Source organism: Camelus ferus, chromosome 7, assembly GCF_009834535.1.
Source record: "Camelus ferus isolate YT-003-E chromosome 7, BCGSAC_Cfer_1.0, whole genome shotgun sequence".
NCBI classification, from domain to species: domain Eukaryota; kingdom Metazoa; phylum Chordata; class Mammalia; order Artiodactyla; family Camelidae; genus Camelus; species Camelus ferus.
Window position 1 is genome coordinate 78,575,155 of NC_045702.1, and position 17,485 is coordinate 78,592,639.

Sequence of the window (17,485 nt, forward strand, 5' to 3'; positions counted from 1 at the left end):
ACACTGTGCTTAGAAGAGCTTTAATTTTCACGAGAGCTCTCCAACCTGAGGTCTGTTGTCTCCAGTTTATAAATGAGGTGACTGAGGCCAAGAGCGCTTTGTCTTCTCTACAAAATGGGAGAAGTGGAATTCTAATGTGGCTCATCTCTCTCCTAACCATGGATTGCCTCGAGGGAACGCAGTGATCAGGCAGCTGGGACAAGGCTACTCCGCCCTCTATCTGCCTTGTCGTTTTTGGTCACAGTGCATCGTCACATTGAAGCCTCCTGGGGTCTTCCTGGTGCTTCCAGATATTCTCCGATGAAATAACTGATTTCTGTTGTCTGGGAAAGGATTTGCATTTTATGGAATGATTTGCATTCTCCCCCGCCACACACACACAAACACACACACACACACACACACACACACACACACACACGTAGAATTTGAAAGGTGAGAGTTAATTACACTATACTGGAGACTTCTGCTCAGACAGCTAAAGGAAGAGTCACCACAAAAATCTGCCCTAAATGATTCAGTCTGTCATGACACGGGAGTTTAAAAACCTAACTGAACTCTCTGGAACACCATTTAAAATTCATTAGGAAAAAAGTGTCAGAAACATTCTCAGACTCATCTTGAAAACCTTAGAGAAGGAGCCTTGTTGCAGTTTGCTATTCCAGTACATTTACATTATGCAAATTATTTGCCTTCTTTAAATAGCCTTGTGATTGACTATAATAAAATCTCATTTACTAATATTCCGGATATGAAGTATATTTTATTTAAGAGCCTAATGCAAAAGCGTTACTGTTCCTGACACCTTCAGCGGGTCCTAATTACACTGCGCCAGAAGCACCTTCAGCGCTCATTCTAAAAACAATGTGAAAAGATGGTTTTCATCAGACACTTCTGGGAAGACATAAAAGAGCGACAGTAAAAATGAAGATGCAATTCTGAGAACTGGAAGGGGCCCGGAAGGTGTGTCCTACCATCTATCTGCCTACGGCCTTTTCCATTTTCAGGGAACTCTTTTCCTGTAGCTTTCACTCCTTGGCCCCAGTTCTGATCCTGGGAGACAGATCCAGATTCACATCCTAGTGCAGACTTCCCCAGCCACAGCCCACTGCTCAGAAAAGCAGGGGTCAATTGCTATTTTAGCAGAAGTGGCCACAGATCAGACCCGGGGTATGCAACCTGACTCAAGGCTGGAGGATGAGCCACGAGGCAGCTTTGTGCCAATGGTCTCTGTCCCAGAAGGTCAGCCAAGTCAACCAAATCGACTCTCGGGGATCTGGATTGGATGTCAGGAGTCAGGGGAGAACCCACTCAACATGCAGAGGTAAGCAGAAAGGCTAGAAAAGAGACCATGAGAGAGAAGACCCATTCCCTGAAGTTGTCTCCAACCCTGAAACTTCTCACTTCCCATATCCAGACAGGGATCGGTCCCTCCTCCCTAGGGTGCCGTGAGTGAGTCTGTTCTCTACAGCCCCAAGTGCCCAATACACAGGGACTAAAATTGTGGCTCCTCACTTACCAGCCATCCTTACAGCTGCATATCAGGTTGACAATATCTCCATTAACTTTTTGTAGGTATTTTTGTTAGAACCAAGAGAAGGCTTTATTTTCACTTCATTAATATTTCACCTTTTTAGAATGAGTCCATCATTCCAACTTGCCAAAAACCTTTGACATCTCAATTCTGCCCTTCCAAAATATTTGTTTTGCTTTTCACCTCCGTGTCATCTACAGAGTAGACAAGCAAGCCATTTAGAATGATGTTCATACTATGATACTACATGGAATTGAACACTATTAAACAATGGCATAAAAATAGTGAAGACAAAATTGTTAATAAACAAAAATGAATTAATTTTAGGGTCCAGGTCATGCCTTAAAATTAATAATTACCAATTCTACAAATTGACAGCAGATCAGCCTGAAGATATAAATAGCTACATAAACTGACATGACCAATTTGTTTGCTGGATAAAAGTTTTAACATTTACTTGGTAGAGATTGCAAAACCCAGAAGAATTAGGTTTCAGTCTCATTAGAAAAAATTAGGCCATAGTTGAGATAATTAGCAACATGAACTTTGTGGTTAATTACCTGTGCAGCAGACCAAGAAGTTATGTTTGAGAAACATATTGCAAAAACAGAACTAAGTTCACGTCATCCTTCCCTGAAGCAATCAGGAAAATTAGCAGAATCTGTCATTTGCAGTCATCTGGTATACCTCTGCCAAAGTGAAATTGTTCTCCAAGGATCTTAACTGCTTTATCTAACTTAGCTTTCAGTCAACCCTGTGGGATTTCTCCTTAGAGTTAAAAAAAAAAAACAACCCACACTGAGGGCTTTTTAATTTATTTTATCTGCTTTTCACAGTTTTTCTGTCTCCACCATGACTGTCAGGCTATCGAGCTGTAATTTCTCATGGTGGTCACTGTGCCTGCCCAGAGCAACCAAACCCATTCTCACGGCTCTAACTGGATATTTCTGGTCCTCCTGGGACTGACTTTGTATAAAGGAAGACTAGAAAGCTTCAGAGGGGGAGCCTGATGAGCCCGACTTAGAGAAAGCACGTGAGTGTATGTGTAGATTTCATGCTGTCTCTGTTGACCACGCAGAGGCCTTCCGGCTTGCTTCTTTCTTTCTCAGCTGCGTTGAACTGTTAAACCGTTCACTGGACAATTACTGTTTAGGTCCACTAGGACCAGGTCCAGCCCTGGGAGCCACAAGAAACACAAAGGTGACTATGACGTAGCAACTTCTGCTCAAAGACAGAAATAAGAGATAACAATACCACTCTGTGCTGCACGGCGTTTTGTGGTGTACTTTTCACAGAAGTAAACTCACTGAACACTGGAAAAAAAAGTATTCTTCTTGACATTTTACAGATGAAAATAAACTTTCAGTAAGCGTGGGTGACTTAGTGATTCTTCCCAGCCAGTACGTGGCAAAGCCAGGACCCCAGAGGCAAGCTTTGTGATTCACATTACCCCCACCAACCCACAGGTGCATTTACTGTTTACGCAGGTAAAACGACTACATGGCAACATATACAGATTGCTTACGCCCCACTGGGTACTTTTGCAACTGGCTGGCATGTATTTGATTTTCATAATAACTTTATGAGGCAGGCGATCTTATTCTACCCATCTAATAGAGGAGAAAACTGAGGCACTGAAGGTGGACTTGTGGCCCAAGGCTGTAATGGCTAGTTGGTGGCAGAAACTGATAAACAGCACAAGAACGGTGCCACCCAGAAGAAATGTGGGGGACGCCACTGGATCTGTTGCTAGGAAGAACGCTAAGAAAGTTCTGGAACGTTTTCTAGTGTTTCCAGAACAGTGAGACTTTTCTTCTCTAGTAAATCCAGTGAGAAGACACTGGCATCAGAAAAAGATGGCAATTCCAAGAAAAAGATGGCAATTCCCAGAAAAGAAGGAAATGTGATGCTTCCCCGCTCCCTCCGCCACGGCTGTGGATGTGGGGGGACTTGACAGCCCAGAGAGCTCCGGCGTCAGAACACCACCTGCTGCCTGAATACGTGTTATGTACATTTTCTGTTATTTCAGATTCTTTGGACAGATCACTCCTCTTGAGCAAAGCAGAGAGAAGGGACCCTTGGCATTCGCTGGCCTTATGTTTGTGGTTGGTGATTTTACAGTGACTGCCTGAGAGGCTTGTGAGTTGGCAGTGTGCTGGGGACATCAGTTCAAATCGCACAAACTTGCTGGCGGCTCAACGCTCACACCTCAGTGCGATTTCCTTCTTTGGAACCTGTGTTCAGGTATGAAAAGGTGGGAGCCAGTGAGAAAGGGAGTGTTTCAGCACTCCGTGAGAGCCTTCAGGGGCCAGATGTGGGCTAAGGGCCTCCCAGACAATACTTCTTTTAATCCTATAAATAATCCCATAAAGTGGCCATTGCCATAGTAATTTTTTTACATGTGCATATTTTGGGGGGGAGTGAACAGATTTTTTAAAAATTCAAGTTTAGTTGATTTACAATGTTGTGTTAGTTTCTCGTGTACAGCATAGTGCTTCAGATATATATATATATATTCTTTTTCATTATAGGTTATCACAAGATATGAATGTAGTTCACAGAAGCAACCTACATGTTCATCGACAGATGACTGGATAAAGATGATGTGATGTATAAATATACAACAGAATACTACTCAGCCATAAAAAAAATGAAACAATGTCATTTGCAGCAACATGGATGGACCTGGAGAATGTCATAATAAGTGAAGACAGAAACAGAAAGAAAAATACCACATGATATCATTTAATGTGGAATCTTTTAAAAAACACAATACAAATGACCTTATTTACAAAACAGAAAGAGACTCACACATAGAAAACAAACAATGGTTACCAAAGGGTTGGGAAGGTGGGGGGGGAGGGATAAATTAGGAGTTTGGGATGAGCAGATATAAACTACTGTATATAAAACAGATAAACAACAAGGTCCTACTGTACAGCACCGGGACCTGCATGGGCATATGGATGTCCGGAGAAGAGCAGTGACACGCCCCGAAGTCAGAGAGCGTGTCTATGTCAGAGACAGGCTTTGCACCCGGGCTGTCTGCCCCTGTGCAGTGCCATGCCTCCTATATTTCTGCTGAAGTTATTAAACAAGCAAACAAATAAACAAAAACTTTGTGAGGAGGGGAAGGCACTAGGTGAGAGATAAAACTTTAGTTAATGTTGGAAAGACAGTTCACTTTAGATGTGAGATTTATGGAAAAAACCCCAGGGCACATAGGGGAAATCTTGTTCATGGATAAAGCCAGGAGCCGCTACCAACTTTTCCATACTCTTAATTTGAGAGATGCCTGGAAGTCTCAGAAATCAGTCCCCAGCGGGCCTGCTGGGTTCAGGCATTCAGAGGCAGAGGGAGAAATGTGTCAAAGGCAGGCATATACCAGGCACACCCGGTGTAGCCCGGGGAAGTGCATGGCTGACACGAATACTGTGAAGGGCAGACCACGTGCGTCGCTGGGGCGTCCAGAGGAGGGAGAAGGTACTGGGATCTGGCGGTAAATACTGACTACCTCATTGAAATGCTGGCAGTGAGAGAGAGGGGAGAAACAGAATACTAACTCAGGGGGCAGCAGAGATGAGAAGTGGTTTTAAGCCAGGAGAGATCTGAGCTCATTTATAGGCTACGGTGACAGATGTAATAAGGAGAAACAGAGAGAGAATGAAGCTGCGAGTGGCAGAAAGAGTGGACGGAGCCAAGGCCCAGCGCAGGGGCTGGCGGTTGGGGACACGCACTGGGAGGCAGGGAGTTCCTACTGCCCTGGGGCCACTTTACCTCCCGCAACCTCAGGGGTGTGTGGGCCACCTCATGTCTCCTCCCATGTTGGGAGCACACCTCAGATTGAAGCGCCTCTGAAATTGCTTTTCCAGAATCAATGCCAACAAGCCCCTATGCAGAAACCTGCTTATTTTCATAGTGCCTAGTCCGCTTGCTAAATACCAGCTGGAGGCAGTCAAAATGAAATGAAATGCCAACACGCTTCAACACCTGCTTTGCAACCTCGAGCTTGACTTTCATAGAAAAAACAAAACCAATCTGCTTCGATGACTCTGAGCAGCAACTGAACTAGTTCCAAGCTGACCAGGGGTTTGTTTATTTTGCTTAACTCCAGTCACTTATTCAAATCACTTCACAAATACGCACTGAGTGCCTGCCTACCGGGTAATGCACACCAGTTCAAAGCTGGCATGCTGATGGTTTTTATGTTCCTTTCTCATTTTTTTTTTTTAAATAGAGGTCCTGGGGATTGAACCCAGGACACTTCACGCATGCTAAGCATGCTCTCTACCACTGAGCTATACCCTCTCCCTTGTTCCTCATTTTGACTGCATTGTTTTAGAACAGGGTTTAATTTTATTTGGGGGGAATTTCTGCAGGTGATTTTTTAATAATAACATTTATTTCTTTCTGACAGAAAAAGTGTTTTCGTTTTCCAAAATATGAAAAGTAAAGTTAAAAAAAAATTAAAACCAGGGGGGAGGGTATAGCTCAGTGGTACAGCACATGCCTAGCGCGCATGACGTCCTGGGTTCAATCCCCAGTACCTCTGTTAAAAAGTAAATAAAAATAAATAAACCTAATTAACCCCTCTCAAAAAATAAATAAAAATAAAGTTAAAAAAATTTTTTTAATTAAAACCAAATGTTATTTATCTTCCATCACCAGAAATAAAAAGTGTCGATGTTTTGATGTATCTCTTACAAGTATTCTATTTTCCCCAGATGTACATATATATGTATATGTATATATGCATACATATCTTTCAAAATCATAGTGGCATCACACAGAACGCACTGATTTAGTGACTTGCTGTTCTCACTTAACAATACAGAATGAACACCGTCTACAAAATCAGTTTTAATGTCTGCTCAATATCCTACATATGAAGAAATCACTTTCATTTAACCAATTTCCAAATATTGGCCACTAGTGCTACTCCATTTGGGGACTTTTTAATACCATTTTCCAAAAAGATGCTGTTTTACTAATACTGGCTGAAAACAATCAGCAAAATTCTTACACAGTCGGTATGTGGAGCAGTATGAAGCGAGAGGTTCCACTTCCCTCACTGGGATTTGTGATCCACTGAACTGAGAGGCTTTCAGGCCGGATGTCTGCTCAGAGCAGCAGCACACCTTCCGACCCGGCCACGTGCTGTGCACCAGCGGTTTGGCAGTGAGTGGTCTGCTCGGTCACAGGTGACCGGAGGCACTGGCTGGCTCTTAACCCAGCTTACTGCTAAAAGCTTGGGTCTTTCAATGAACATATCAGAGCAGGAAGGATGGACAAACTGGTCCCCCATCTCAGACTCTGTGTGGAGACAGTACTTTCTGGGACAGAAAAGAGAGCTTAGGGGAAACACTGATAGTTCAACATTAAAAATTGATAAAGTTTCTTCTTGTCGTAACACGGTCATAGCATGCCTCAAAAAAAAAAAAAAGACATTATGTCTCAAAGGAAACCAAGGGCTAGGCCGTGAAATTATAAATAACTATTTTCATTGGTGTTACTATTATTAAATATTAGATGAGGACACCCACAACAGCTCAGGATTCTGCATCTGTCCTGTAGGGGTTCTCAACCCCGCTGGCACTCGGGAATCCTGAGGTGATGTGTTCACTACCTTGACTGTGGCTATGGTGTCACAGGTGTGTACACACCTGTTTCACAAGTGTATACATCCGTCAAAACTTAATCAGATTGCTCACTGTAAATATGTACAGTTGGCTGAGTGTGAATTGTACCTCAATGAAGCTGTTAAAAAATTAAGACCCCAGGCGCCCAAAACCCACACCTGAGATTCTGATTTAACTGGTCTTGAGCGGGTCTCCTAAGGTGAAGCCAAGAATCATTGATCTAATACAAAACAAATCTTCCCAAAGCTAAATTAAATGACAAATTGATATAATTGATATGAAATTGCAAGAGACTGTTTTTAAAGAAGCAATTTTATCACTCTCAGGTACAAAGAATACAAATCTGCTTTTTTAAAAAGTGCTACCCAGCAAAGAAATTTTGGGCCTTGCTTTAATAATCTGTGGTAATTAATTAATCACACTTTAAAGAGCTTCCTGTGTACCAGGTACTGTTCTAGGCAGATCATGGGTCACGTGTGTGAGTGGAACTGACACTTTTAAGAGCCCAACATTCTCTTAGATGGATTTAAACTAGACTAAACCCACAAACTAGTTTAGCCATTGATTTATCTAGGAAAAACTGAAAACAGAAAAACGTAAAACCCCAGAGAGTAATCACGGATTCTCTACAAAAGGGATTCAAATCCAGGAGGTTTTTCTCTATTTGCCAAGCCACTGAGCTGGGCACAGGCTTTTTAGCAAGAATGTGGGAAAAGCTGTCCCAGAAAATTGGAAGCTTCCTGCCAGAGGGGACCATCATCCCCTCCCGACACCTGAGGCTTCGTGCCAGTATTCCATCTGTACATCCCGAGACAGCTTCACATCCATAATGAAACATCCCAGCCCTCTTATTAGAGAAAATTAATATTCAATATTCGCTCACATGTCTTTACTCTGTTATTAATAAGAAACTTTGAAGATAATTAGGGTTGGCTTTGAGCACCGTTTGGAACTACACTCAGCTGGAGAGGGGCCATGGAGCCTAGGGTTTCATTACTCACCAAGGCTGAGCGCTCTCTGAAAGGGATTAGACGAGAAGGAAATGGAACCGACTCTCATTCACAAAGAAACAATCTCCCTGAGTTAACAGGACTGACTGTGTGTGGTGGGGAAGACAGAACGGTGGCCATCACAGGCATGGTCCTTCTCGGTCCCCTGTCGCCCACGGCCTCCATTTGAAACAGCAAAACAAAGTCAGGTGAATGAAGCCCTCTGGGTTGGGGACTAAACAAGAGGTGTGACGTGTCTGAGAGGTGGGATATGTCCGGGGAGCTGCTGAAGATGTGGGACACGTTCCCAGGTGAGAAGCAGCAGGCGGTCCCAAGGGAACAAGACTTCTTGAGTCAGAGAACGAATGAAGGAGCACCAGGCAGCAATTCAAGAGTATGGTTAGGGTTGGTGAGTTTTAAAACAAGTAAGTCTGTTTCCATTTTGTGAATAAATTCACTTGTGTTATTTTTTTAGATTCCACGTATAAGTGACATCATATGTTATGGGCAAGTGGAGGGTAAGGAGGTAGAGGGATAAACTGGGAGTTTGGGATTTTCATATACTAACTACTATCTATAAAACAGATAAACAAGAAGGACCTCCTGAATAGCACAGGGAACTATATTCAATACCTTGGAATAGCCTATAATGAAAAAGAATATGAAAAGGAATACATATATGTATAACTGAATCACTCTGCTGTACGCCATAAATGAACACAACATTGTAAACTCACTACACTTCAATTCACAAAAAAAAAAAAGGTAAACTGGGAAAAGGTAGGCTTTTCAGACTGCTGACTGCTGTCACCACTTCAATTAAAATGAAGCAATATTGACCTGGTTTTTTTACTCAGTAGAAATGGATGAAATATTTCATATTCCTCGCAGGAAAAAAAGTAAGACCAACTTGGAAATTATCATCAATAACCAGCTCAGTGCCTTTCACAGCTCCCTCCCTGGTGGCAGCCTGCGGCCTGCCGCTAGGCAGCAACTCTCACACTAAACACCAGGTTCCTCTTAACACCTCCTCCCCCGACTTCCCCATCTGCCCGTGGCACCCCTGTTGGCCTCTCTGCAGAGTCTCCTTAGATCCACGCCTGGATCACTCTTCAGTTCTATTTTCACCTCTGATGCCATTTCTCAGGTCATCCCAGGCCCCAGGCACCACGCCCAAGGACCAGGTCACCCCATCTTCACCCCAGCACCCAGGTCAGAGGTCCAGGAACACCAGTTTTTTTGGGGGTGGACACAATGCTCTGGGTGTTTGAATATCACATGATGGGAGACCTGGGATGGACCCTCATTTCAGTGAGAAATTCAACCTAAAAATTTCCCCCAGGAAAAGCAACCCTCACACCCCACAGAAACTGTGAACATGAGGTCATATTTACTTCAACCTGCTAGATGAATACTATGCCTGAACTTGTGCAGGACAACTAGATTCTAACACTATGCATATCAAAATTCCTGGTTCTCACTATCAATCTTGAAACCCCCAAATTTCTTAAAAAGAAAAGCCCTACCTGCAACAGTGTAAACTGATACTCATCACACGGACCTTTAAAACATTATTTTCACATGAAGTCTGGAGGCTAATTTTCTTGGAGAAGAGATGAAGGTGAAACCTGAGAGCGCTCTTTAAAAATGTAATGGATGGGTTCCCAGGAGTAGAGCGGTGGGCAACCCTCACTGCCAGTGAATCTCCCAGGGGCACTTGCAGTAACGCACTGATGTTTGAGCCACGGACTTAATTGGTTTAGGGTGGGGACTGGGCTTTGATCAACTCCTTAAAGCTCATTCTAATGTGTATTAGAGGTAAGTCTTCCCAAGGTAGGCCTGACTTCATTAGAGGACTAGTAAGTACTTTGTAACAAACAGAGCTGCCCAAAGAAAGAACAGGTCACCTCACCGGGAGTAAGTTCCCTGTCACAGTAAGTGTGCATGGAGGGGCTACACTTCTGAGCCCCACCAGACACCGTGGAGAAGGGGTCCTAAGACTTTTTGAAACTGATTTTTTCTTCTATACTAGTTCTACCTAGGGTCATTATTTATTTATTCATTCATTCATTCATTTTGGGGGGTACTAATTAGGTACGTGTTTATTTACTTATTTATTCATTTATTTAGTTATTTTAATGGAGGTTCCAGGGAACTGAACCCAGGACCTCATATATACCAAGCACGTCCTCTACCACTGAGATGTGCCCTCCCTCCAATTATTTAAGTTAGAGCAAGAAAAGAAAAATGCCTCATTTGCAATGTCATCTTGGAACAAAAACAGTTTGTATAAAATCTTTTATATTGTCCACATAAGGTTTGTGAATCTACATAATTTCAAAATTGTATGCTGTTTCAGTATTATTTTAAAGAAATTTCTTTCCACAGTAAACGGAACTATTATATTCTAATTCTTGACACTTCCCCCCCAACTTTCTACTACTTCTGCCTATAAAAGATTGCATAAGAAAACTGTTTCTCCACCTCTTTGCCAACACTAGACACCATCAGCTTTAATTTTTCCAATCTCAGAGGCAAAGCCCCAAAGTTTGGCATACAAGCCAAAGTATAAACGGCAATTTTCCAGCCTGTTACACTTTTTTTTTAATGATGAAGCTAAAATATCGCAGCAGGAGTCTAGAATCTACCCCCAAACCTAGAATTTTGCCCAAGATTCTAAGATTTTAAAAGATCTTTGCAGACAACTCCTTCCTCTTTAGAAATCCTTACCCCTGCAACCTTCAAAAGACAATTCAAAACCCACTTCCTCCAGGAAGTCTTCCTTGATTAATTCCCTTGCTCTCACGCATTTTTATTCTTCCTCAACTCTGATCCCTCAACACTTACTTAGTTTGTGTTGACTACAAAATCCCCCTTTGCATCTCCCAATAATGCTGGTAAGGTAGAAGCCTAGGAGGCGATTAACTAACAGAAGTGAATAACGATTTCTTAAATGTTTAGTTACTTGGCTGGTGTCTATTTACTGGGTGCTGTATTGGACCCAACGTATGTGCTTCTCCAGATCTGCCTGTCTCTCCCCACACTGCTCCTCTGGCTGCTTGCTCCATGGACAACCCCTGCCCTCCCTGAGCACCACGGCAGGCACTACAGCAGCCCGGGAACCCTAGGCCGCCCTAACTGGTAGTGTGGACACTCCAGCTCCCACCACCTCAGGGTCCCCATGGAGCCCCATGCTCTGGGGTATGGGATCTGTTTTCCCCACAGGCTGACCAGAGCAGCTGGACGACACCACCTGGAAACAAGGACTTCCAGCCCAATGGGGTGACCTTGGTCAGTGAGAGACAGAAGACCAGAAGGAGCTGGAAGTTCGATTCCTTGCCTTTCCTTCCTGCGACAGACTGTTGTGAGGCACACTGGTTCCGAAGACCTGTCTGCAAGACAACGGAAGCCACACAGCAACCAGCTGTGTTTTCCTGAGAAGCTATGGGCAGCTTGGTAGCATGTTACCTTGCATTTGTCTTGCCTCCCCCACGCCCTCACTATTGCTTCTGGAACTGCACATCCTCACGATGCCCTCCCATCGAAGTGTTGCCTCAGACTCTGTTTTCTAGAGAACTCATGTGAAGACACAGGTACCATCCACACAAACACTGCACTATCCACTAGACTAGCCCTGGGAAGAGATACAGAAGACAGAGAGAAGAAACCAATCCTGTCCACAGCGACCCTACCATCTCACTGAGGAGGCAAGACATCTCTACAGCTCACGATAAGTAAAAAAGACACAATGAAGGATGGGAAGAACCAGAATGAACGAAATAACGGGATGAGCTGTGCAGAGGATCAGGACACAGGAACTACTTGGCAGTACTCTTTGTACAATGCACACAACAAATATAAAAGGTGTTCACAGAGAAAAGCGAAAACATCAGATCTCACCCACAGCCAACTGCAGGGAAGATGGGGAGGGGCATGCAGAGGGTGATCCTGGAGTGGAGTCCCCCTGGTGAGTGAGGACAGGGCAGCTGCAACAGGGGGTGTGCTGGGGAGAAAGGGCGGAGAACGCTGACCCGTCTCCGTGGCGCAGAGGGCTCGAGGGCAGGAGCAGGACCAGTGGAGGGTTCAGAGCAGACGACTGTGGAACTCGGGTCACAAGGAGGGGTCTTGAGGGTGAAGGGCATCCTCTACTCTGCATATTCCCATAGAAACAATGCGCTACCCGTTCACTTTGTCTGGAGGGTAAAAACCATGCAGAACCTCTCCAGCTTCTCCCCGCTCCCTCCCTCGCACCCGAGTCCTCAGCACGGAGAGGCTGGGAGAAGAAGCTGAGTCTCCCTGGCCCGGAGTCTTCTGGCCTCTCTGGATCTGCTAGCTGGCAGTGAAGGTGCCTTTTCTGGACAGGCTCAGCCTGCAGTGGGACGGGGAGGGGGAGAGTGTCTAAAGGAAGGACAAGAACCTGGAAGTCCTCTGTGGCTGCACATCTAACCACTTCTCCAATCAGCTGTCACTAACAAACCTGGCATTTCTCTTTCTCCATCTATCTGGTGTCTGTGCTGTATTTCTCGATGAGTGCAAGCTTCAGGCAGGTGCTGCGGACAGGAGTGTTATTTATGACTCCCTAACCTCAGAAGCAGACTCAGACCTGAGAATCATGATGCAGTCAGAAGCCTGACAAAAGACTGTAAGTGCTTTTTAATCAAGCGGTTGTCCACATCCTAATTTCCACCCACAAAAAGGAAGTGAGAGGGCCCTGTGGCTCCCACGCGGTTTCCCTTACGTGGCCCTTCCCACCCTCGAGAGTTTTTGGCAGGGTACTCCTCTGGCTGTATTTCTGCCATGGAGTTTCATTTTCCTCTGAGGACACCACAAACATCTCAGAAACCTTTCATATGTTTTCTCCACCCCAAGAAGAATGACTCTTCTGGGACAGAACGGGGCCAGCAGCACACGTGAACCCACCCCATACACCAGTGTGACCCAGACATCCATCTTCATCTCACAAGGATCGCTACAGATGATTTAAAGACAGTATTAGCGTTGTATTTGCTTTAAATAAAATTGACAGTGTGATTCTAGGAGTAAGAGACACAGAAAAGGCAACACAATTCTTTGAGAGTACCAGAGTGTCCATTTTAATCAGTGTTTTACAGATGTTTTGAGACATTCCAGTGAAACTGACATGGTTGACAAGGCTAGATGGAATTGCCTCAGGGGGAAAAAAAAGAAAAGATGAAACCTTAGGCGTGTGGCGAAGAAACCTGCTTTATCAGAACTGTGCTCTGTCATCACATCTCTGATCAGAGACATGATTCCGTGGCAGCAGGTCACCCATTCTGGCCAGAAGGCAATCACGTAGGGATTTTTTTTCTTTCATTTTATTTCTAATTGCCTACCTCATTGGGAAAGAAGCGAGTAATAATAAAAACCAGTCTTTCTTTACTAGACAGATTAATACCCCCAGGAAAAGCTTGGATTTTTATAATATGCTTTTCAAGATTTGAATTTCATATCCATGTCGTTGAAGACCTGAGACTTCCTCCAACAAAGCAGAGTGAAATCAGTAAAGGGAAAGGAAATGTGAACGAAATTTCAGTCACCACAGAGCAGTTCACATATCCCGTCAATTACAGTCACCATTCATAATTAAGGGAGGTTCCTTGTGGATTTATTAGCTCTGCTATCAAACAGCACCTACTTTTACGAACTCCTGAAAACAGCCCCCTCCCGTCTCAGCGCCATGCTGTTAACTTCTCTGCTCAACTGACAACATTACAAAACACACACCCCCCAAAGAAGATCCCTGGTTTGGGGCCCTCACTTTTCAGGTGTCAGTACTGTCGCCATTGGCCATTTATTTCCGTTTCTCACCTTTCCTCAAAAAGTAACTGACCGAATGCCTTGCAATTCTCAGCTTTGGCCACACAAGACGATTCCCATAATTTGATCAAGGAAAGCTGGTATTTCCAGGGATACTTTAAGATAACAACCAGCTGTAGCCCACTGTAAGGGCGATGGAGAAAAGAAATCATTTTCTGGTAACTGGGGTAAATACTCCACAATTCAATTGGTAGTTCATGGCACAATCACTTGTAGAATTTTTTTTCATTTTACTTAAACATCTAGATCTCAATCCCAAAATCTCTGGGTACCAGACGGGTGATTTCTTTTCTGTTTTTCTTCTTTTATAAGTCGCAAAGGTGACATGTCTGCATGTACCTGGTTAAATGCCACCAGCTGACAGACACGCGGCTCATCTTTCTGATTTCACAATGACTTTCCAACAAGGGGCACAGAAGGAGGGCAGCCATCCTCAAAGACTCACACGGAACTGCAACTACAGCCTTTTAGGACTGAAAGTTGTTAGTGCGAATGGTAGGTCAGTGAGTCACACTGATTTCAGCAAAGAAACAAAAGCCTGGCTCTCTGAAAGCCACAACCACAGAAGCTACCCCTGTGACACACAGAACAAGAAACAACCTGCAGGCGACCGGGAGAGGTGCAGTCACCTGCTGCCTTGGGGTGGGGGTGGAAGCACAGATCTGCACTTCTTTGGTCTTCCCCAAAGTTCAAGGCCAGTGCAAGCGGACTTGCTGACGTATTTCTGAACTAGAGAGTCTCTCACCAAACAAAAGATTTCTGTGCTTCCACGAAGCACCCACCACCAAAGCATATTTTCAGAAAGACAAGCCCGCTCAGAGAATCCATGCAGACGGGCCTCTCTGGCGGCCCCCGCGGCTGGTGTGATCTTAGGAACAGATGTGACCCTGAAGAGGATCAGAATGGATGGGACGAGTGCTGACACTCCATCCTGAAGTGGTCCACACCACAGCCTGAGCCATAAAGGCTGCTCTGGGGCACTACGCTGGCTGGGAAGGGAGCTTTTTATCCAGTACCTAGCTGCTACATACGTTCACCCTGTGGAAACACTCGCTAACCACCTACGCACTTAGAAAGTACACCACCATCTTCATGTTCCAGTTGTGATCAAGGTCCACACTTAATTGGATTGATTAAAACATTAAATGTAATTTCAACATTTTCATATAACCACATAGGTTTTCTTCTAGCTTACTTTTCAGTCTGAACATTTATTTGACCATCAGCACCGTGGCTTTTGACTGGGACACAAATACGTTCCGGCAACTCACTGGCAAGCAAAACTCATTTTTAAAATTCTGCTCTGAATTTTTAAAATTACTTTGCAAGTTTTTCAGGAATGATTCTTCCCACCCTATAACCTCTAAAAATATCTCCCAGCCCTTCTGATAATGAGAGACACTAATAGGATATATGTATGCTTTAATTCATTTTGCCAAAAATATCGCAGGATGTCTACTCTGGTTAGTGTTTATCATACGGATTTTTCCTTTCACCCTTCCCGGATTCACTGGTTCATTTTTTTTTCTTTAAGTAAAAGAACTGCTATCAGCCTCATAACTGTTCTTAACAGATAACGTCAGTCTCTGTGTTCTCACCATTTGCCTCTCATCTGGCAGTTCATTTTCCCTGAGGGTACGTGGCATGGTTATTTCCAGATAATCTCCAATTAGCTGCTTCTCTTCATAATTCTGCCCAGCTCACATGCACCGTTTTCTCCTGTACAGCCTCCTCCTCTCAACGTATTTCTCTTCCTCTTAACATATTTCAAGGAAGAGATATGATGCACATTGTTTGTAATTCTACCTCATTCAGTATTTGCTCCTTCAGCTCTTTGCAAGGGATTTAATGTTTTAATGCTCAAAGTAAAATAAAATAAATATAAAATTTAAAAAATAATAATGAAATAAAATAAAATATAAAATAAAACTGCATGTCTGTCAAATGTTGCTCTTCCCATCTAAGCTCACTCAGCACTCTGTCTCTCTTTTGGTGAGTCTGGAAGGGGATTTCTGAGGCATATATTAAATATGATCCGGATGAATAAGACAGAGGGAGGTGAGAGCTCAATTACACTCTGTCATTTCAAAGACCCCCATTTCCTCCCATCTCCACTCCCATGTCAACACCAAAAACTCCTCCAGATAGGACAAAACCTTTTTTATGCCCTAACTAGGGATATAGCCTAAAATGGAGCAGGTAAATAATGATTTAATTTTGTGCTAATGGATTAAAATTAGATCCCTTCTTGAGAACAGGTTTTGGTATTGCGGTGGGAGTGCCCCGTAGGCAGGAAGTCCCTCCAGCAGCACCAAACAGGAGAAAACGAGTGAAGAAAGGGGAAGCTGGGGCCAGAACTGAGCAGACTTCAGTTTGTTTTCCATTTTTATGTATAACAGAACCGTCTTCTATTATTCAGTAACAGACCAGGAAGTCTGATACTTCAGTATTTACATGATGCTTTCATTTCATATACACATATACAAAATTAAATATATATATTAATTTTCAGGCATTTGTACCTACAAAAGGTATATATTTTGATAACATGTGTGCAAGACTGAGGCATCTGGGAAGAAGCAAAGAAGTGGCCTGAAATGTATTGATCTCACCTTTCTTTGGCCTTAGTCAATATTTACTTCCTCTGTCAACCACTAAAAAATACCTACTTCAGTAGACACTACAGCAGAGATCCTGCTCTCAGAAGACACGCGGAACAACTCTTCACAGACACCTGATGACGGGTTAGCACCTCCTTTCTGCATTTCCACCTCCAAGAAGACGCCCATTCCCAAATGGCCAGCAATACTTCGCTAAGAGAACAAAACAATCTGTGTGTTTTGAATGAATGCAAACCTCTCAGCAGTATGTGAACTGCTGACTTTTACAGTATAAGAGAGTACAAATAAATTCTTATCCACCTTCCTTGTGGCCAGACATCAAAGGGCATCGTGGAACCCTGTGTAGGAGAAGGAGTTTCTCAGCCATCTAGGAAAAATGAGAACAAGTGCCCAGTTCCCAGAACACCTCCCACGTCCGACAGGAACTGCAACCTGACCACTCATTTTACACTTTTTCTGTGTGAATTTATTTTGTGACTTGACTTTTTAAGATATTCGTGGTTTCTCTCCCCAACCAGTCTGTTGGTCTCCCTTTGGTCTCCCAGAATCTCCCTCAGCCCAGAGTAGAAACCCAGTAACCATCTGAATGACCTAGCCGTCTCAGGACCCTTGGTCTTGTATTCTTTCCATTGCATAGCACTGTCTCGGAGCTCTCTAAGGAAGCATCTTTCAGAATTGTGTGTGCACGAGAGAGGGAGAAAGAGAAAAGCAGGGGGACGTGTTGGGGGGATAAAGTGGGAAGAAAGCATTCATGGTAAACATTTCCTTAATATAGTAAGAACAGAACATGTTGGTGAAAGAAAAGTGCCTGTAGTTCTAAGGGTTAATGAAAACCACAACTGCTTGAAAGCAAAGACCAAACTC

General features: G+C 43.7%; 1 protein-coding gene across 13 annotated transcripts in view; it reads right to left on the reverse strand.

The window, feature by feature from the left end:
• The window catches only part of NRCAM (neuronal cell adhesion molecule), a 268,306-nt gene that overhangs the window by 214,291 nt on the left and 36,530 nt on the right, over positions 1 to 17,485 (reverse strand). The window lies entirely within an intron of this gene.